This window comes from Dryobates pubescens, chromosome 19 (genome assembly GCF_014839835.1).
Source record: "Dryobates pubescens isolate bDryPub1 chromosome 19, bDryPub1.pri, whole genome shotgun sequence".
Taxonomy (NCBI): Eukaryota; Metazoa; Chordata; class Aves; order Piciformes; family Picidae; genus Dryobates; species Dryobates pubescens.
The window spans coordinates 18,636,872-18,659,614 of record NC_071630.1 but is presented as its reverse complement, the minus strand read 5'-3'; positions in this window follow the sequence as shown (position 1 = coordinate 18,659,614).

Below are 22,743 nucleotides of genomic sequence, written 5' to 3'. Positions count from 1 at the left end.
CTAATGCAGAATTACTGTCAGCCTCCTGCCGTGCTCACTTTCCTCTCCACCTGAATGCGTAATGACTCCGTGGCAAGGAATCTGAAATAAATGCTTAATGGCTGGACATTCAGAAAATTAGGGAAGTAGCAGAAGTTTGTCATGGCTGTTGCCTCACCAGCTTCCCTGGCCCTCATGGCAGGTGTGGGGCAGTAACTACCAGTGGTGCAAAGCCCCCCACGGTGCCAGTGGACCCTGGGCAGCTTTTGCCCACTGGGCACCAACCACAGTGGGATGCAGTGCTGCCTGGGGACACAAGTGACTGCTTATGCCTGGGAGATGCTGGTTTGGTGCCTACCTTCCCTGCAGGGGCAGCTCTGCATGCAGGAATCTGTCCCCAGCTTTGAGCCCCTTGCTGGAATCACCACTATCCCATAGGGTGCAGCTCCTTGGGGCTTCTCCTGGGCTATCATGCACCCTGGAGCTCCTGCGGCACTTCCCCCCAGAGAGCAGAGTAGTCCCTGCTCCAAGCTCTTGTCGCTCAGTTTGCAAACCCCTCTGGAACCTTGTGGGAGGAAATATGTTTTCTAAATGTTAGTCATTACCAGCTAATAGGGATGTTAGCAAACTGGGAGAGCTTGGAGATGTGGGGGTGGCCGAGTGCAGGCTGGCGGGAGGGCTGTGCTGCCATGGAGGCTTGGCAGCACGCGGGGGCTTGCTGTGGGCAGCCCCAAGACAGCCAATTCCTCCAAAAATGATTGCCAAAGAGGGTCAACTATGGCTCAATATGATGAAGACAAATCCCAGACGACATCACCTTTCAGTGGGGATGATGTTCCCACTCTGCAGTGTCCCTTCCCTCCCCAAGAAGGGTCCAAATGGTATACAGGAACATGTGATTGTTCCTGTGCTGCTTTGGGGAAACATGGGCTGGGTTAGAGTTTGGTAACAGGCAGCTTACCCTAGTGGCATGGTGACAGCTGAGGCCAGACCTGCTTCCTGCAGGTACTGCCAGGATCAGAGGCAGTTCTTCATATGAGGTCCAGTTCTTGTAAGGTCTTCCTGGCACCAGTGTGCACTTGCAGCCCAGAAAACCAATCACAGCCTGGGCTGCATCAAGAGCAAGCGTAGCCAGCAGTTCAAGGGAGGTGAATCTCCCCCTCTACTCTGCTCTGGTGAGACCCCACCTGGAGTACTGTGTCCAGTTCCAGAGCCCCTATTACAGGAAGGATCTGGAGGTGCTGGAGAAGGGCCACGAGGATGATCAGAGGGATGGAGCACTTCTCCTATGAGGACAGACTGAGAGAGTTGGGACTATTCAGTCTGGAGAAGAGAAGGCTCCAAGGAGACCTTATTGTGGCCTTCCAGTATCTTAAGGGGGCCTACAAGAAAGCTGGTAAGGGACTTTTTGGGGTGTCAGGTAATGATAGGACTAGGGGGAATGGAGCCAAGATAGAAATGGGTAGATTCAGATTGGATGTTAGGAATTAGTTCTTCCCCATGAGGGTGGTGACATGCTGGAACAGGTTGCCCAGGGAGGTGGTAGAAGCTCCATCCCTGGGAGCTTTTAAGGCCAGGCTGGATGTGGCTGTGAGCAACCTGATCTAGTGTGAGGTGTCCCTGCCCATGGCGGGGGAGTTGGAACTAGATGATCCTTGAGGTCCCTTCCAACCTTCCAAAAATTCTATGATTCTATGGCTGGGCTGAGACATCTACTGTGGGTGGGTGGTTGTGAGCACCTTGACACAGGGGTGGGACTACCCTGCCATGTGGGAGGATGTTTCCTGACCCTGTGTCTTTAGGATTTTGCTTTTGTTGTTGCTTTCCCTGCCATGTGCTAATTTTCATCCAGCAGAAAATATTCAGGAAAACAAATATGTGGGAAAATTTAAAATCTTACCATCATTTCTCAGTACAGCCACCTGGGAAAACACAGCCCCACAAAGATCCAATGAGGCTGTACAAACAAGCGCTGTCAGAGGTGGCTGCTGTTTAATCTCTGAAACACCACATGGAATGGGTGCCTGGAAACACAAACATTGGCCAGGAGCATGGAGCAAAGAGTGGGGCTGCTGGGTTATTGTGCTGAAGTGGGTGATAGCAGGCAGCTGCAGCGTGACCTGGTGACTGACTGCATGGTCAGCCTCAGCATGGGCATGAGATTTTGGGAGGTACAGGTGTACAGTCATGGGACGTGCTGGCAGTGCCTTCCTTGGAAGCACAGCCAGTGCCCTGACCTGTGACCAAGCCCCTGCCAACCTGTGCTGCCACAGGTCAGGCATGTGTTTGACCCATGTATACAGAATTCTAGAAGTTGCCTGTTGAAGGGTATGGCTACAAAGTGACAAGCAGCCTCAGGAGGAGATGTCCCACTCCAACAGCGCTCCAGGGGCACAGGGCTGCATGGGCCAGCCCTAGGTGCATCTCCCGCCGCCTTGGTGCCGAGAAGTCAGGCTGGAGATGGCAGAGCTTCCCACTGGCTTATTTAAAACCAGACCTGGAGTGAGTCCTTGGTGCTGGGATTTAATACAGGCTGTAGTTTCTAATTCATCTGAAAAAGGGAAACCACAAGTGACATGCCATCTCCAAGGTGCACTAATGGAAGGATGATTGTGTTTTACTTAGCAAAGGCAGGTATGGCCATTAAAATGGCTTTAAACAAATACCCTGTGCATAAAGTTGTCTAGGAAGCAAGTGGTCACTGAACAAGGGGGTGTTTCTGCACTCATTTGCTTGCCAAGATAATAAATGTGATGCTTAATTAGAAGAATTAGTTGAATAAGGGCTTACAGTTTTGGAAAACTGATTTGAATGCTATTCCTGAAACATAAGAACATGTTGCACACATCATCTGCCCAGACTGCCTTGAGGCTGGTACCAGGCAACCTGGTCTGCATATCTGAACTTGCACCACTGCTGTAGTGACAAATTGAAAAGCCATTAATTTGTCAGGCACTTCTGGTTTGCTTCTCTCCACTGAGTCTAATCACAAGCTTGGGAGTATCTCTCTGATGTGGGCTGTGTCTCAGGGCTCCTTTGCAAATCATGGCTCCTCCAGCAACTGCTTGCTGTTCCCAGGCTTGTTAATAATGTGGCTAAAGCAGAGTAAGCACTTTTGGTGGAGTTCATGTATCCTTATTCCTTGTGTCACACCACCATTCTTACGGCTGATGCTTAAGTTCAGGACAAAACCAACCAACCAACCAACCAACCAAAAAAACCCCACACAAAACACAAAGCACCAGGGGATTAGGAAGGGGTTGTGCAAGTCTTCTGTGTCCTCTACTACCCCACAAACTGACTCCACTACTGGAAATCAGCAGCTTTGCCACCCTGCTCCCTAGGCCATGCCAGATCCTTGGTGGCCTGGCAGACCTTTGCCATATGGGGACTTTTTACTTCATGTATTTCCAAAGAAGGTAACCCAAACTGCTTTGGGAAAGCATCCTGAGTCTTGGTGCAGTTAAACTTCCACAAAGCTGCCAGGGCCCAACTACTTTGAATTCATGGGTCCAAACCACCACATTTCTCAGCTTCAGAGCCTGGTCTCCCATAATCTGCCAGTGTGGCAGGAACAGGAGCAATCCTTCTGTCACATGCAATATTTTCTTTTTGCTCTGGAAGTCATGAAAGTGCCAGTGCTGCAGAAACAGTGGTTTGAGAATCCACATCTATTGTATCCTGCTGGTTCCAAATCAAATTTATTTATTTTGATGATAAAGTTTTTTCCTAACTGTGGCCATTATGAGCCATCCTGACAGTCAGGCTGGAGCAGTAAGTTTTCAGGGATTGCCATCAGCAGCAAAGACTTTGCTAGCCAATTTAGGCTAGAGGGCTAGAGGCAAACACACCATTGCAGCTGAGAGGTGTGCACCTCTCCAGCCATGATCAGTGCAGTCAGAGAGCCTCTGGTCCCCAGGACCTTTGCATGACTATCTCACTAGTGTCACAGGGTTCAGTTGCATATGGTCTGTTGGCAGGTAGAGCAAACACAACAGTTGTTGTGGTCATTCATGCCCTATACCAGCATCCACCACTTACAAACAGAGGGGAATTGATCATATATGTTTGGACAATGTCCTCAGAAAAATGATTCTAGCAAATACAGCAAGGTTTCCACTCTCAGGCTCTTAGAGCTGTACAAAATGAAGGGGTGTTTGCTTAGCTCTTACAGGGTTCCTGTACCTCAACTCCTGCCAAGGAAGCGACAGAGATGGTATGCTCGATTGTCTGTCTGGGCCAAATACTAGCTACAGCCACATCTACCTGTCAAATGATTTAATTGAACTGGAGGCTGCCACACGCTCCAGGGTTTAGATCTCTCCTTCAAACAGCCACTTCTGCACTCTGACAATGCGTTCCCCACAGCACCGTTGCTCATCTCCTGACACACACAGCTCTAATTGTTTTGTTAAACTTTGTGTGTGATTGGTGGCATCCATTATTTGTTTTACATCATCTCTTCTAAAAGGGGAAGCTCCACGCCGACTCATTCATATAGTTCCAGCAGACCTAAAAAGTCAGTCCTCACCTCTTCTTGGTACAGCACCATCTGCAGAAATCCGAGCATAAATGCAGAGGGAGAAAAGGCAGCAACAAGAGCAGAAGAAAGCAGTGTGCCTGGGAGAGAGATATGAGGAGGAAAAGAGAGAATTTTCTTTGATGTATTCGTTTCCTCTTATTAGTATCCATCTAGTGGTGCTCAGGCTGAGATAGCTGACCTGTCCAAAACTTAGTGATCCACACACAATCCACTCCCAATAGTGCGAAAGTACAGACATCACAGAATGAAAATAGCAGAAGTCAAGATGAAGGAGGAAACCATGGGCAGTCAGATATGAGTGGGAATAACCTAAGTTCACCCAAGTGGCAGAGGTACTATCTTAGTTTGCAGAAAGTGAGGGGAAAAAATGTCTTAACAATCTCATTCTCCCACCTATAAGCACATCTCTTCTGTGTTTTCTATGCTGCTACTGATAAAGACTGCCCATGCTTGAAAGGACCTGGCAGGGTACAAGGTCAACCTTATACAATTTCCTCTAATTGTGTGGGTCTGGCTGAACTCCTTATTCCAGCTCAAGAAGGGATAACGACAGGCACGGATGACAAGGGGAAAAAGACAGCCAAAACTTTTCCTGCCCCTCTTTCAGGAGACTGCCTATGATCACAGATGTTTCCCCAGTACAGGCTCTTGGTGCACGGGTGCACTGGCTCCTCACCATTACGTGCCACGTATGGCAGCTTACCTGCTCTGCCCATACGAAGGACATGGCAGGAGGCACAGGGCATTACACAGCAGAATTAGCCTGGCCTGCCTGGGGCAGACAGCACGCTTAGGTTTGCTCCACTCTTGGGTTTCTGGTTGTCTGTGAGGAGTTGGGTTGCTCCACCAAATAGAAAAAAGGGGAGAAATACACAGCTGTGAGCCGGCCCTACCCCTCTGCACATGATCGCCTCCTTCAGCTTCAGGTCATGGAAATGCCACGTCCCTTTCTCAGCTCAATTTCTTGATTTAGAGGATGCTTTGTGCTGCAGAGGGTGGTTTTTCTGTTTCTTGGAAGATCTGTGTGTGGGTGAAAGGGGTTACTCATCCCCTAAATGACCACTGCCTAGACATTGTATGATGGCCACTGGAGCATCATTCCCTCCAGATCAAAGAGGAGTGGTTCTCAGCTCTCACAGTGGCACTTGCACAGCTCTTCCCTGCGAGTTTCTTGAAGTCTTGCCAGTCTTGGAAGGAGGTGCACTGGGCATTGGTATTGGCTTAAAAGTTTATTTGTATTGCTCCCTGGAGACAGTGCCAGCTTTGTGTTCAGCTCTGTTGGAAAAAGATGAGACGAAATTTCACAGAGACAGTAAGTCAATATCAGCACTCTTAGGTATTGCTTCATAATAATGCCTTTTGACAAATGGCTGTCAGTTCTCCAGAAACTTAGCTCAAGAAAGCAGAAAATGAAAACTTACTGCAAGTTTTTATTGCTGATGTCTCATGTACAATCACAGGGAGTCCGCACTGTCTCCTTTCTTTGTGCTTGTGTTCCTGAGAACATTGAAATCTAGTAGATGGACAGCAGTAAAATAAATCACTGGCTCTTAAAACTACGGAAAATAATATCACAGGGAATAATTACTCGGAACCACTAAACAATTCTGTAAAGAGGAAATGTGGTTTTAGAACAGATCTATCAGGGCTAGAGGAAGCTAAAGGATGTGCTATGTGTCTATGGCCTTACTGGCCCAGGGACTGAGTTGCCAACAGCAGCACTGTGATGTGCTGTGAGAAATATTGGGGTAGGTGGACAGTGTGTCCTGCAGCAGGACTGCTTGTGGTGACAGCTCTGGCACCTCTTCTGCTAGCATCCAGGGGCTGGGAGTCCTCTCTGTCCAAGGCATTTTGGATGGTGTATGGACTAACCTTTTGGTTTCCCTCTTAACTTCTTGCCATTCCAAGAAGAAAGGTATAACACTGTCCATTTCCAGAGAAGCCAAGTTCCTTTAATTGCCATTGACTCTCTTAGGAGCTCCAGAAGCTCATCTCATTTGCAGTGATCCTCCCCCAAACACAAACTCATTTATACTGTATGTGAGAGGCAGTCTCCTGGAGCTTGCAAAGGCAAAACAGAAAACTGTGTTGTCTGCACAGAGGAGAATGTCTCATGTTTGCCTGTCACCTGTGAGCACGAGTGACCTCACAGTTATTTTGGGATCCCTTCCTTTTGTGAAGCTTTGGCTCCAGGCAGGCAGTGGTAGTGGGATGCTCTGGCTACCTGGCACAGCACCTGAATTTTGCAGGGAAATGTAAGCTGTGTGAGGTGGTGTGCTCTGGAGCTCATGGATGGTGGTTCCCCCCCCATCATAGTGCTGTCTGTCTCCACCACCTGCTTATCCAGAAAGCACACAAACCTGCAGTATTAAAAACTTCAGAATGAGAAGCCTGTAACTCTCTGAAACACACTACTTGCCAAGGCTGAGTGAATTGTCCACTTAAAATTCTGACAGTTGTGCTGATAAAATTTGACATGGAAGGATTTAGGAAGCTTTAAGACCAGATAACCACAGGAGTGCAGATTTGGAGCAGATCTCAGAAACATCTCAGTCTGTCTACCTGTAGTAACACAGGATAAGGGGTATCTAGACTATCACTAGCTCCTTGCCTCACCTGGTAGGGAACAACAAAGAGAAGAGGGCTGGAGCATCTCTGGAGATGGCTGATTCCTGTGCTTCTAATGGAAAAATTCTTCCTCAGTGCCAGGCTTGAATTCCCCCTGATGCCACCATAGTGCATCATCCTTGCTCTGGACCCAGAGCAGGACTGGTTCATTCGTCTTTGCAAAACCCCTTCCCTCCAGGGAGACTGAAAGCATGTCCTCTCTGAGCCTTTTCTCCCGTAGACCAAATGCAGTCATACTATTAGATCTGCTCTCCCAGGTCATGATTTGAAGCTGATCATGGTTTCTACTGTTCTTCTCTGGACTTTCTGCAGCTCACAGTAGGTGGGCAGTTCTGCTGGTGCCTGGTGTTGCTGCTGTCAACAGCTGCACCATGCTGCCAACTTCCCTGCTCATGTTGATTAGCCGGGATTAGGCTGTATCTGGGACTTCCCTTGCCTCCTTTTCAAAGGTCTGACTTCACTCCTGCTGAAGGAAACCCCACCAGTTGAACCAAGAGCATGGCTGGGGCTGGACCCACACCCTCCCACTGCCTGGGCACTCGATGTCTGCCACCATGTGCTGCTGGGGAGCAGGGGGGCCTGTCTGTGGCTGGCACTGATACTATCAGAGCTGTGCAGAGGTGCAATGAGTCTGGTCCCCTCCGCAGGGAGTGGAGCATCAGGTAGGTACAAAGCCTGCAGGGTGCGTCCGCCTCTGGGTCTGTACTCCATATGCTTCAATGCTGTCTTCTTCCACAGAACCCTGATATGTTTAAACTGCATTTGTAAGATATTTAGCCTAATGCTTGTGCCTGTCAGTAGCTTGCAAGAGCTTTGCCTGGCCCTTCTGAGGAGATTACATGTCAGTCTTGCTAAACTTGTTTCCAAAGCAGCTTTTAAATCTGTGCACCGAAATTGCTCTTGCAAGTGCATGGGTGAACAGCCTGACCCTGCCAGAGTGCTGGCTGGTGATTGCATGTGGAAGGTGTATAGAAAACTCCCCAAATGAATGAGTGTAGAAGTTGACCCAGGGCTGTACTTGAAGAAGAGAGCATTATACTTTTCCCCCTAGCTTTTATTTTCTGCCAAGCCACATATATTGAACAGCCCTCTCAAATAATTTGAGGACATTAGCATGTGCAAAAGGAACAAATGTGAAGACGCTATTTAATAAATAAAGTTATGGAATGACATACCAACACGATGATGCTACAGCAATTCTAGGTTTCCAGGTCACCACATTACCACAGACCCCTTGAGGATGATGCACCAGGGTCAGATCTGCATCCCTATGGCACTGCTCCTGTCCAGCCCTTGCAGACCATCCCAGATAAACCAAATCTCTTCGTTGTTATTTTTTAATCCAAAGGCTCAGTGCCTGGCTGCCATAAGATGCAGCTAACAACTCATGGTCCATAAGAGCTTTCCAGTGCTACTGCCTAACCCCTTAGATATGCCCTTAAATTTTATGTTAACAATAAAATGTGATAATGTGCATATCAGATAAAGGCTTTGTGGAGAATGGAAGCATGAGGCTCCAAAATGTAAGTCTATAAACATTTTGTCTGAGAAAAAGATAGTTTCTATATAAATAAATAAATGACCAAGGACTTTCTAGCTGCTTGTTCTCCTGAGTGCCATGGTGATAATCTTGGCATAGTTTCTAGGCAGACAGACAGATTTAGCCTTTAATGTAAAAGAGCTTCTTAAAGCTGAGGTGTTGGAATAATTTTCTAGTTTGTTATTCCCTGTGCTGTGCAACAACACTGGGCTGCCAATTGCACAGGGCTTCCTGGGGCACTGGCACTGGATGGTGGTATGGCACTTTGAAGCTCTATTTATGGTACCATTAAACAGTCTTTCTTCAGTCTATGCAGGATTCAAGAGTGTGAAATGTTAGTTGTGACTATGACCACATGGGGAGAAAGAAGAAAACATACTTTAAGATAAATGCATAAACAATAATTTGGAGGTTTGTCATTTAAAAACCAGCTTACTCCCAGAAAGGTTCCCAACAAGAGCCACCATCCATTTACCATCCTGGCCAACAAGGCAGCAGGCCTCAGTAACCAGCAGCCCAAGGAACACCGGATATAATTCAGACCATGTATAACTACAGCTTGCTATAGATCATCAATTTTAACCTCACATTCCAGCTGTCCTACATTTTCCAGGAGTGTGTTATTTTTCAGACTTATGTTCACCATTTTGAAGTTTTCCAGAAATTAATGTGATATTCATTTATCACAATGCAGTATGGTAAAAATTCATTTTAGCTTCAATGTTGGTGCTGCCTGAAATGGCATGTCTGTGACTGCTCTCATCTGTATGACCACAATTTGCCAGCTGACTTGAGAGTTCTAGTTACATTGAAAGTGATTTAATACTGAGAGTACTTGAGGACTGAGATTCATTCCCCATTTTGGGGCAGGTGCTTGATCCTGGCCTGCAGGATGAGCCAAGAGGGAAAGCGGCACCCCGTGTTGGAAGGGGGTCCTAAGGGATGGATGGGTGCTGAAGGAGTCACCCTGTCCTGCCATATGAGGCAGGCTGTTGCACTGCAGCAACATTGGGTTTCCTTGATGTGGATATTACAGATCAAATTGGTTTAAATTTCTGCCACAGAAAGCATCTGATGTTTTTACTTTGGGTAGCCACCATGACAAGCACTGTTTTTTCCAGTTAATTTTAGACATCAAGAAAACCTAATTCCTTCGGGTTGCTTTCGGTGCCGCAGCCTGAGAAAGCGCAGCGCGGTGTCGGTGATCTGTTTTCCACAGGGGCTGCTGCGATGTGCACTGCTCCATGCAGCTCCAAAGAACTGGGGCTGCTGTAATTAACATAGCTAAACCTTGCTTCTGGTGGCAGTTAATTCCTTGTGTTTGTATGGTGAGGAGTGCTAAAAGATGGACTACAATTATCTAGGTTCAAAAAGAAGAGAAAGGAGGAAGAAGGAAAAGGGGAAAGAAAAGGGGAGGGGGAAGAAGCTGGGTTGAGAACAGCTCCTGTGCACTAAGCAATAGGCTATATTGGTGGGCCAGAGGCAGGGGGCAGTGGCTGAGGAGGGCTTGGCGAGAGCAAGGTGTGCGCTGCTGGCAGGGAGGCCTCCCTTTGTCCATTTTCCTGAAAACAAATACAACGATGGAAAAAAAATCCTGCAGTGCAATTTGCAGGGTGACTCAGGGCAAGGAAACTGTTCACTGCAGCAGGACCCCCAGATGGTCTCACCTCCCTGTTCATTAACTGGCGTCTAAATGAGGCTTGTGAGTGTAAGAAGCAGTGAGCAGGAAGGGCTGGTGCTCTCCAAAAGAGTATACATTTCACTGTCCCAGCAAAAACAAATGATTTGCATATTCTTACTAGAATATGGTGAGTCTGGTGAATCTCCTGCTGCTGGAATTTCCCTGGCTGCTGTGTTAAGGTTTCAGGGTGGATCTCTCTGGATTTTCACCTTCCTTCCCACATGGAGCAACATCTATTCAGACTCCCCCAGTAACAGCCCTAGATGCATTTTCCACTGAGGTTTTTAAACTTATTTTTAATCCGTCAGGATAGGCAGGCCTCAAAACTGAACCTGAAAAAGATTTTAGCTGAACTCTAGCTAATTGCTGTCAGAAGCGATGTTTACTGTTCGTGCTTGAGGAATGTGAAGATCGGGACTCGATTGCTCAAGCAGGCAACACAGCATGGCCTGGGTGTTGCAAGCAGGCTGTCAAGAGAGGAATGATAGCAGATTTCTTACTGTGGAGATTAACCAAGGAGTCAGTTTCAGTAAAATATAAGCATATGCTCATGTTAATTTGATTTTCATAATAGATAAAGCATGGTAATCATTGACCAAAGCACTTGTGCTCGGAAGAAAGCTCTCTGCCGTCTGAGGAAGGTGTACACTGAAACCCTTTGAGCCTGAATTTGCCTGCCCATGGGCAGCATTCTCTCCTGGAGCCAACTGGGCTTTTGAGGGGGCTGTGTCTCCCCGCCCGAGGGACAGCTCCCACCCATGAAGATGTTTTCTAATTCACATCAGCCCCAATGGGTCACATTAGCACAGATCAACAGTGACTGACTGGAACCTGCCTGCTTGTGAGACAGTGAAGGAAACCCAGAGGGGCAGCCTGCAGCAGTGCAGGGGGGGAGGATGGTGGACAGGGGTGTGTTCAGCAGATGATGCTCTAATTCGGTTTCCAAACAGAATTTTGCATTTAGGTTGCGCTGACAAGGCGTGTGCTGACAAGGAGTACCCTGCAGCTACACAGAAAAAAATCCTCACATTTGCATGTACGGGAGTTTGCACCGTGTGTAAGCAGAGTAAGTGAAACTGGGCTGCAGCTTCCGCAGGCAGGCAAAGCCCAAGCGACTCGCTAGGCCAGGCGTGTCGCTGCGGCAGAGCCTTAGCGGAGCCAGGGCATCCCCTGTCCTGTGAGCGGCTGGTACCCGCAGCCTGGCTCCACACAAGCAGCCCTTTCAATGTGCCTCCCCACTGACCGGTGTCGGCTTCCGTGATGCCGCGGCCAGCTCATTTGTCTGGTAAGGAGGTGATGTTGTGGGCAGCAGAGCTGCTCTCCTCTGTGCTATGTAGGAGGGCCTCTCATGCCCCAGATACATCAAACTGCATAACGTTATCTCCTAATGGGAGCACTGGGACTCTGCTTCAAGAAGCTGCAATGTCGGGGCGGTTGGGAGAGCAGGACCCACAGGTGCTGGTGGTGTGGGCTGCAGCAGCTGGCTCATGGAGAGGGTGCCTGTGGGAAGCAGAGACCCGAGAGGAGTTTAAATAGGATATCCCTGCCGAGGGAGCCCCCCAGCACAGGGCACTGTGAAGTCTCCACCGGCGTTAATCTCACGTCTCTTCCTGCTGTACTCCCTCCAGAGACATGTTTGTAATGGGATTGGAGGGTGCCAGCAATCCATAAAACAGCGACAGACAAGCTGTTATATTGTTATATTTTGCTACCTATCGTTTTAATGTCACTTTTAATGTATGAATTATACCCCCATTGTGTGTAATTATATTTCTCCTCCCAACCCTGCTCAAGGAACAATGAAAAGATGGAGCTGTTAATATTAAAAACAGCACATCTCTCTCAAAAAAAGTTAGAGGTCACACCTTAATTCCTAGTGCATGAGGATAGTTAATCAAAAGATGATGGGACTAGAATGAGTGTGGGGACAGAAATATCGTGCACGATTTCTTGTGGAATTTAATTAGAAAGGAAGTATTAATAGCATCTGTATGTGCAACTCTATTTTCCCTTGCAATGTGAATAGCCTTACCTGGAGCCAGGCTGATGGAAAGCCTCTAAGCCTGTTGAACTTCTCTTCTTTCCTTTTTTTTTTTTTTTTCCAAAGAGAGGAGAATAATGAGCTAAAATCAATAATAATAATACTTAATAGCAATAAACCCCAGCAGGAATCAACTTCCTAACAGCTCTCCTTAGAGTTTCTCTTATAGGTCAAGAGATGATGCTAATCGATGAGGCATTTTGCGAAAGTTTGTGCTCTGCTTGCCCAGTAATGAGCCTTCAACCCTTAATTTTCTTAGCAGCACATAGTTCCTCGATGGGGAAGTCACCGTGGGGGCCTTCCTGTTAGAAAACCAATTATTTATGCTAACTTGGGGATTGATACTGTTTGACTTTAGCCCCCAGTTGCTCAGGCAGGTCCATTCCTGGGCCACCCCATCACTGTGGGATGAGCACTGGTTGCAGATCAGAGCTTCCAGGCCACTTTCTTCCCAAAATGATGTTCTGCACTCCTGGGGCAGAGACCTCATTCTGGCTACAGATTTGCAGAGTACACTTTCTGGCTGGCATGACTGGGAAATGTTTAAGCAGAAATATGGAAAGTTTATTATAACAGAGAAATGGATTTCCTTCCCTTCCCACTCAATACTGAGGTTTTTAATATTCTTTTTTACTATTTTCTCACAAAAGAGAAAAAAGTGAACATAGTTAATGCCTTATGTCTTGATTTTTTAAATCAGTGATTTATGAGATCATAAAGCAGACTCAATTTCTTAATGAATTAAGAGATGAAAACGTCATTAATTGAATTCAGCATGGCTCGCAAAATGCTTCATTCAAAAGAAAACTGCCACACAAATGCAAAGTGTCTTCTTACTGGTTATTTTGTTTGCTTTACCTTTGTGGCTCCCACACGGGTGGGGTGGAAGCTGGCTGGGGACCTTGGGCCATGGGCCATGGCCTGGCCATGCCTGGTGCAGGGGTGCAGGTTTGCAGCTCTCCTGGGATGCGATGGGAGATGTGGACCAAGGGGTGGTGAGAGAGCATGGGGAGGAGGCCACTATATGGAACAAGTCATGCTATGGGATCACATGTGCTGTTCCCAGCTCTGCCTCAATGAATGCTATAACTCAGTCTATCCTTCAAGTGCACATTTTGTAAAACTACTTTTTCTTCTGTTTAGCAGTCCTGATGCCAAAGGAGATTGGACATATAAGCCAACTAAATTTCATCCTTAGACCCTGAGCATGCTTCAGTGCTGGTGTCATAGACCCAAGCAAGGCAAACCCAGCCCCATTTGTGCCCATGCCTTTAGTGGGGACCAGGAACTTGTCCAACAGTTTCAAAACAGAAACTTGCAGCAGAAAGCATGCCCAGGTGTCCCCTAAGACACCTCTACCCAATGCAACCACTTTAAATTGTCCTTCTGCTTCCTTGGTTCATTGCTATATTTTCCTACTTGTTTTGTTAGGAAAATGAATGACACAGTCCATCAATAATGTCAGAGCCTTTCCTGGCAGCACTCATCCCGTGAATAGCACAAAACAGAGAGCAATGCAGGGAGGATCCTTGGTATAGCAACCACAGAGGTTCAGGGAGGTCCTGGTCTCCTGACTCTCACACCAACATAAATGAAGACCATTGCCAGTGAAACCACTTGGCAAAGCTGGTTGTTTGCCCTGGCATGGGGCCATTTTCCCACTGAGGTTTTATGGCATTACAGGTAGAAATGAAGGCAAAGCTTTATTTGAGCTGCACCGTAAATTGACAGTGCTTCATCACCAGCTGCCTGCATAGCAGCAATGTCAGGAGTCAAGATTTCCCCGAGTACCAGTAACATGATACATCCTTTGCAGCAGGGATGGCTGGAGTGGGAGAGCTGCATGCCACTCTATTAGCAGATGGCTATTAGGAAGGGGGAGCACTTGGCTACCTCGGAGCTTGGATTTGTACCTTGGAAAAAAAAAAGTTTGTTAAGCAAGGGAAGTTTGCTTTGACTATAGATAAAGACAATCTCTGCTACACATTCAGGCTGTTACTTTGCAGTGGCACCTTGTGTTCCTGGTTTTTCTTCAGTGTGGTTTTCCTGGAAAAAACCCAAGACTTTATATGTGACATATGCAGAATCATCTCTGGCAAAGCTTTAAAAAGTATGTGTTGGAGAAGTGTCATCTGGGCATGAATGTTTTAACATGGTCCTTCTGGGATCATTTAGGTCCCTGAGCTCTGGGGTTTATGGTTAGATCACTGTGTCAGCTGAGTGATTTGTACATGAAGCCAGGTGATATACTATGGGCTAAGTATCTATGTGAATAATAAATAATCACAGTTTGTGTTCCTCCAGCATGCCTGTCTTTTCCAACCAATGGCCCCTGCCTGCCTTTCAGAGATGGTGGAAGTCAGTGCTTGGTTTATGTCCTAGCAGATGGTGGTACAAAACCAGCCAGTGCATAGACTTGAGATGCTTCAGGGCAAGTTGTGCCCACCACGGGGCTGCTGTGCAGACACAGCCATGATAGGCTGGTCTGCCTGGCCAGGTGCTGGAGAAGGGGACTGCATCTCAGTGGGGGGAGACACTGCTGCCCGAACGGTGGCAGAGTCATTTTGTGACAAGGAACGTGTGTCAGCAGACAGACTTCAGCTCATGCTGGGACATGCTAGGATATTCTTGTGGCTCCTTGTTGCTGCTCACACAACCACAGAGGAGACAGAAATCCAGATGGGCCTGAGCATCCTTCCTCTGCAAAACCTTTTATTCCTCCAAGGGAACTAGCGGCTGCAGCACAAGCAGAGGAGGGTGCATATCACCTCCGTGCGGGGGCACAGGCATGTTCGGGCACTGGGGCCACTAGCAGCTGTCAAAGATTTCCAGCAAGTCCTAGCTCTTGGGCTCATGCAGGCACTTGGGCTCCAATTATGGTGATATCTTGCTCTTAGTCCAATTAAAATTTCATAATCTCTCCACCAGTTGGGGTGGACAGAGTGTATGCCAGGTCAAGAAATATCTTCTAGCTACAGCACTTCTCCAGGAAGTTTTTGGCTCCGGGAGGAATAGTACCTATACGGATTCTATGGAGGAGGGATGTAAAACTGTAGAACTTGCAGCTTCCTTCCAGCCCTTTTTGCAAGCTATTTTATTCTACGTTTGGGGGCAGGAAAATTAGGCTTTGAAATATGAGTTGTAGATAAGGCTGTGAGGAAGCTTAGGATCACAGCCTTAGGTGAAAATAAAGCTGTAATACATAAAGTATTAAAAAGGTGAAGGATAATGGCAGCCTCCAAAGACTTCTGAACAGCTGCAAGGAAGTCTGCCTTATTGCTGTGATTTTACCATGAATTACACGACAGTAGAAAAGACCTGCTTCTGATCAGAGAAATGGCTACATGGCTGTGTGCTGCAATACACAAGGGCTCTATTTTAATCAGAGGTAGGTGCCATTTGGCCACCTTTTTGTTAATGGTATTATTGATTATATGAAGCCATTCAAAAGCCTCAGAGCACTTGACAGAATTAGGGGAAGCCTCTAGAGCAAAGTTGTTGGTTGGTTGTTTTGACTCTGCAGAGCAGCTTCACTGTAGACCAAACCCTCAAGTCTGTATTTTAGCTCCATCTGAGCCAGACCTTGCTTAGGCAAAGCTTCAGCTGGCTTTGACACTCACCCAACAAAGGCAGCGAGCAGATCAGGGCCCCGGCCAGTGCAAGCAGCCAGTGTATCCAGTGGCAGAAAGTGCTTGGATTTTTCCCAATAATTAAATTTGTAAACAGTACATGAATTAATTATTTTGGGCCTTGCTGGTGCCCATCTTTGAGTTGGGTGTTGCTCATTGTTTGGGAATGGCTCGTTGTGCACAGAGCCAAGCAGGATGCTTTTCTGCAGCCCAGGAGATTTAGGGAGTCCAGCCCAGGCACTGCTGGTGGTGTACTTGGGCAAGTTTTGATTCACCAGCCTTGGTGAACAGAGCCACAACCCCATCAACTCCTTGTGTCCCTCCCTAGAGTGAGAATATGCTGTGATGGGAAATACTTGCTTGGCTCTCTGAGCTGGTTGTGAAAACAGAGATAGTGAGGTGGAAGCATGACTTTTCATCAGGTGGGAAAAGTTTCAGAGCAGAAGTTGTCTCCTGTGAGCAGCTCCTGGCCCGGTGTGACAGCAGCGATGCTGCTACCATCTGTTGGTGAACAGCAGAAAAGGAGCAACAATAAACCCCTCAATAAATCCCATCCCAGACTCACAGGGATGCATGGCACCACACTGGCTGCCATCCCTCAGTGAGCATGGGAAGGTGTGCCACGCTGCAAAGGCCCCTTGGAAAAGCTGGGTCAGAAGGTTCCCTGAGGGCAGTGCCAGCTGTGACACTCAGCCTGGGCTGGCAGGGAAGGCAGGCAGTGTGTGCAGGAGGCTGGCGAGGGGAAGTGGCCTCCCACTGCGTTTCCCTCCAAAATCGCACTCCTGGTGGCTTCCCCTTGGGGCAGTGGGAGGGGCGGTGCCGGCAGCGGCAATGCTGAGGTGACAGACAGGCTTCTGGGCTGCAGCTGTGCCAGAGCTACCCTCTGTGCTGCTGAAGCACAGCTACTGCAGGCACAGTGGGTGTTGGGGCCAGCGGGCCCCACAGGGTATCTTCTCCAGGGCACAGTGGCTGTTCAAGGTAGCCCTGGCATGGTGGGGTTCTCCTGGTGAGTTCTGTACTTCCAGGCCCCATTAGCGGAATGTCCTGGTGCGGGGGAGCCTGGCAGAGCTGCAAAAGTGGGATGAGCTGCTGCAAACAATGATGGTAAGAAGATGATGGTATGTCTTAACGTCCAAGTGATAATTGTAGAGATCTCAATCTGCCTTTGCAGGTACTGCTAACCCCTGGCAAAAAGGACTACAGCTCCAGAGGGTTGTCATTTTAGAGGATGCTCTATGTATCATTTAAAGGTGCTCTCTAAGATGGCAACCAGCCTTGACCACGGTCCAGCTCATCCTCCCAGCTCCCTCTGAAGCAGGGCTCCTGCAGCTCCCACAGCGATTTTCTGTAAATGTTGTAATGCTCTTTTTGTATTTTTAATAACAAGGTGGACAATAACTCAATTTACAGGAAAATCTTCCTTTTGCAAGAGTAACATGTGTACCTCTGTCTTTTTTGTTCCTGCCTGCTCCTACAACCCTCTTGCAAATGGGTAATTCTTGTTCTGATTTTTGTCTAGCAGGGATGTTTTGTTTTCCTGTTGGCTGATGTTGTCTGTTCAGTCTGTGGAGGATTAACCTATGTGCTGTTGCTAGGTGGCCTTAAGCAAAGAAATAAGGCAGATCACAGACTCCTGCATTCCTACAGTATGTAACTCCCTTGTTCAGCAAGATTTTTCTTTCTCTGTCCCTCTCATGTTTTGTGTTTATGGCTGCAGAGCTATGTATCAGAGGATACACATGTAAGTCAGACAACAAATAATAGAGCAGACTCCTCTAAAACATCAGGTTTATTTGGTCTTAAAATATTCAGTATCTCTTTGCAGGTCTTCCCATGGCTTGTTTTTTGATGGTGTCCAAGCCTCCTCCATTACTTTCAGATTTTTTGTCTTTCTGATACGAGGTCTTGAGCTCCTGAGAGACACTTGGCTTGTCATCACAGCCTACAGGCACTGGGAGCAAGGCGTGCAAGCGGGGCTGGGGCTTACACCCCTCTGAGACCACCTGGGTGTGTCGGGATCTCATCAGAGTCACAGCATGATGGGTCTGGCCATCTCATTTTGTGACAAAAAACCAAACCAAACCACCAAACCAACAAATCAAGAGTGAGGAGGAGTTCAAGGAAGAGCTGCAAAAGTCATTGCAGGGCTGACAGAATCGGCTGGGGAGGAAAGATTAAAAGAATTTTGTAGTTCCGGCATGCCTTACTGCCAGGTCGCTGTGTACCAGTGCCTGTCATATTTTGCAGCACTTTAGTGCTTTTGCTCAAAGGACCTTTGAAGTCTCTTATGACCCAAATACAGCCTGAGTTGTGGAGCATTCCCCAGAGAGACACAGCAGTTATCGGCTCTGTTCACTCGGTGGTGAAACTGAGTCAGAGTGATTCCAGAGCCTAGTTTTGCTCACAACATGTGCTCCAATGTGCAGTTTGTAGAGGTAACTGCGCTTCACGTGGACACAGAGCCCAATTCCCATGGCGCTGCCTCAAGGCCATACAATATTCACCAAAAACCCGGTCACGCTTCTGTTGACTCCAGAGCTTAACTTCTGTCTCTGCTCCAGCTCCCATCTCTGCTGGTATTGCTCTGGTCCTCTGTGCCCTGCTTGCACAGACATATTTCTGCTAACTAAAAATAGTGAGAGAATTCTGCAGCATGGTTTTGTAGTGAAACAGGACTATGCAGCCTTATTCTGTACCAACTTCTGACAGCATTAGAGGAGCAAGAGACATCAAAGACACTCGTTTTCTTCAGGTGGGGGGTGTGTGTATGTGAATGATTGCACACTGAAATGGCAAATGGATGTGTCCTCACTGTGTGTCCCTCCAGAGAGCACCTGGAGGTTTGCCTTTACCCAGGAGAGGCACCTCCAGAGGTAGCCATCAAAATGAGCCAGTTGTACTTATCTGGGAAAGCCTTTTATCCCAATATATTTTTTTTTCTTCTTCTTCTTGAACTAATTCCCTGTACTGACTGCTGACACCCTGGGATTTAACTTTCTTTTTCACTTTGACCCATCCTGCTGTTTGAACTGTTCATAAGCATGTTTATTAACCTTCTTCAGACGCTGATTAGAGGCAAATACATCACTGTGAATAGTTAATGAGTTGGGGGTTACATTTTTCAGGTGTCCTTTTTTGAGGGTTCATTTTCCAGATACTTTCTGAAATCATTTGGAATCTCCTGAAATTGTACAGTGAATTATTGATTGAAAATTTCACACTGACAAGGTACAGGGCAGCTAGCAACTGGCAGTCTAAAAGCCCACAGTGTCACTGCTGGGTCAAGCTGGGGTGTGTACAGATGTGATCTGAGTGTACATGGACAGTGGCATTGAGTGCACCCTCAGCAAGTTTGCTGATGACACCAAGCTGTGTGGCGCAGCAGACACGCTGGAGGGAAGGAATGCCATTTAGAGGGACCTTTACAGGCTGGAGAGGTGGGCCCATGACAACCTCATGAGGTTTAACAAGACCAAGTGCAAGGTCCTGCATCTGGGTTGGGGCAATCCCAAGCACCGATACAGGCTGGGCAGCGACTGACTTGAGAGCAGCCCTGAAGAAAAGGACTTGGGGGTGCTGCTGAATGAAAAGCTCAGCTTGAGCCACCAGTGTGCACTTGCAGCCCAGAAAACTAATTACAGCCTGGGCTGCATCAGGAGAAGTGTAGCCAGCAGGTTGAGGGAGGTGAATCTCCCCCTCTGCTCTGCCCTGGTGAGACCCCACCTGGAGTACTGTGTCCAGTTCTGGAGCCCCTATTACAAGAGGGATATGGATGTGCTGGAACGTGTCCAGAGAAGGGCCACAAGGATGATCAGAGGGCTGGAGCACCTCTCCTATGAGGACAGACTGAAGGAGTTGGGGCTGTTCAGACTGGAGAAGGCTCCGAGGTGACCTAATTGTGGCCTTCCAGCATCTGAAGGGGGCCTACGAGAAGGCTGGGGAGGGACTGCTCAGGATGCCAGGTAGTGGTAGGACTAGGGGGAATGAAGCTGGAGGTGGGGAGATTCAGGCTGGACGTGAGGCAGAAGTTCTTCACCATGAGAGTGGTGAAGCCCTGGAATGGGTTGTCCAGGGAGGTGGTTGAGGCGCCGTCCCTGGAGGTGTTTAAGACCAGGGTGGATGAGGCTCTGGCCAGCCTGATCTAGTGTGGGGTGTCCCTGCCCATGGCAGGGGGGTTGAAACTAGATGATCCTTGTGGTCCCTTCCAACCCTGACTGATACTATGATACATGCAGGTGTGCAAATGGAGGCAGCAGCTGCTATAAACACTTTGCACATCCAAAACACGCTTATTGTTACTGTCTTGCCCAGAAATGCTCAGGTCACTTGGCAGAAAGTAGAAGGCAGTACAGTGCAGCCCCAGGCAGAGCTGGCAAAACCCACTCCTAATTATAGACACTTATGTTTTGCTTCCCTATCACTCATCCACCTCAATCTGATCCCCAGCTAGGGGCAATGAGACCGATGGGCTTGCCTTGTGCTTTCCGTGGACACCTTCCTCCTTCCCAGCCCTATTTCTCAGGCCAGCTCACATGTTGAACCTGGTAGTTCACATTAATAAAATAGGTTAGTCTAAAATGCCCTCAGGATTCTTTTTCTACACAGGATTTTTTTTTTTTCTCCTAGCACAGTAGGGTGTGGGGTTTTGGTATATACAAAGAGCTCTGATATACATACTTCTATAAGGCTGTAGTATTCTTCCTCCTGTGTCTCTTTTAGTTAGCTGCCCCAGTGTGGCTCCAGCACTCGGTGCGGCGGGTGGCCATCTGCACCATGTGAACACAGGGCTGCAGCTGGGAGTGCTGGAGCTGCTGCAAGTGTGGCTGCTATGGGGCCTGCTCATGGCAGTTGGAGCTCACTGCAGAGGGGAAGGACAGGCTTGTAGTAGGGCAATGGCTGCCTTGGCAAGATTTGGCACGTCACCAAGTGTCACTATGTCTCAGTGACCTGTTCCTATCCAGCTAGGCTACCTTTATCCTGTGGTCATTGGGCAGGTAACTGCTTAAACCACCCCCAAAAGGCAAGCTCACTAGTTCACCCAGGTATCAGTACCTCCCAAGAGCTGGAGGAGCTGCAGAGAGTGCCTGGGAGCAAGCCCCTGCCCCAGCACCATCCTGACTCAGACAGGAGCATCATGGCAGGGTGAAAGTATTGGATGGGGTGCAGAGAGCAGAACAAAGAGCAGGCATATGAAATAGGCAGATCTCTGTAGCCATCCCAGGGCTGGTGCCAGGGACCCTTGGTCCCTTGGAGGGACAGTTCATCTTTTACCTCCTACCATGGTTTTGCATGAAGCAGCAGCTGCCAGATGCTGCTGATCCCAGTGAAAGCTTGAAGGCAGTTGTGCCTGTTGGCAGCTTGGACCAGGTGGGAGGAGGTGGTCTGCAGAAAACCTCCATGTCTTGACTTCAGCTTGATCACTGCCTCCAAGGGGCTGGTGCTCCTGCCCTCATGTGCCCACCCAGGGAAGTGAGCCATGTCGCCTGGGAAGAGCACCAGTCCAGACAGCATGTCTCAAATGGCAAAATCTCCCTCTCCAAATTGCTGGAGAAGAAACAAACTGCTGTGTGTTGGGAACTATTTTAATTTAGCTCCTGAGGAAAGCAGGAAGGTTGTCGATACCCTCTGAAATGACTCACAGCCCTGTGGTAGCCTCCAGCCGAGAGCTCTTTCAGGCACAGATGTCTGCTAATGCTGAAACAGAAACAGTAGTGATGGTTTTATAAACTTTAGACAAATTTTATAAGCTTTACACAATAAAGCAATCTTCTGCAGTTCCTAAACCAGATAATTTAATCTGTTTGTCTTTCTTATACAGGAAAGGACCATGATCATGGCTAAAATTAGGAAAGTACTAAAAACCTGGCAGTATTTACATGCATCTTTCAAAATATGAAGGCTGAGGTTTTGAAAAGGCCTGAATGTGCGGGGGAATTGTTTCAACTGAAAGTCAACAGGAGTTCATCAATCAGCTTCCCTAACTTCATTGGGAATCCCCAGCCTGCTAGTTATGCCAGGATACTTTGGGAGCACTTAACAAACTAAAAGCAGAATCATTAATTTAATAAAAACTTAAGATTTCGCTGCCCTGTGGTACTAGGAGTGCTGGGCTGTTGGTTACAAATGATCACCCAGCACTCAGAGAATGTGAAGCCTCACACAAATGTTATGACTTACTGCTATTGACTGTAAGGGCATGACTTGAGGAGAATATCGCAAAAGAGATTAACAATTAATTATGTATCGCATAGGAACTAGGTATTTAATGTTATCTGTACAGCTGTCGTATCTCCTCTGGTTTGATTAACATTTTCTTCACGCAGAGAAACATTACTCACGTGCAGGAAAACCTGTGACATGAAATCTAGTGGCAGATCAGTGACTGTCCCAGCGAGGGCTAGCTCATCCTGGCAGCCAGGCCCTGTGTAAAATAGCAATGGCCGCACCAAGGCAGGAGCCACCCCGCACACGCGGCACTTCCAAAGAAATCTGTGTGCACCGGGAGAGCGCGCCGGCTCCGCGGCCTGCGTCGGGAGCGATGCCACTGCACAGCCCTGGCCAGGAAAGCATCTGGTGAAAGGCGGCAGCCCCGAGACGGGAGGACGCCTGAACCTAATCTGTGCCTCGCCCGGCAGCGGTGGGATTCGGCGGGGAAAGCAGCGGGCGGCCCCCGACTCCCCTTGCGGCGCTAGCGGCAGCATG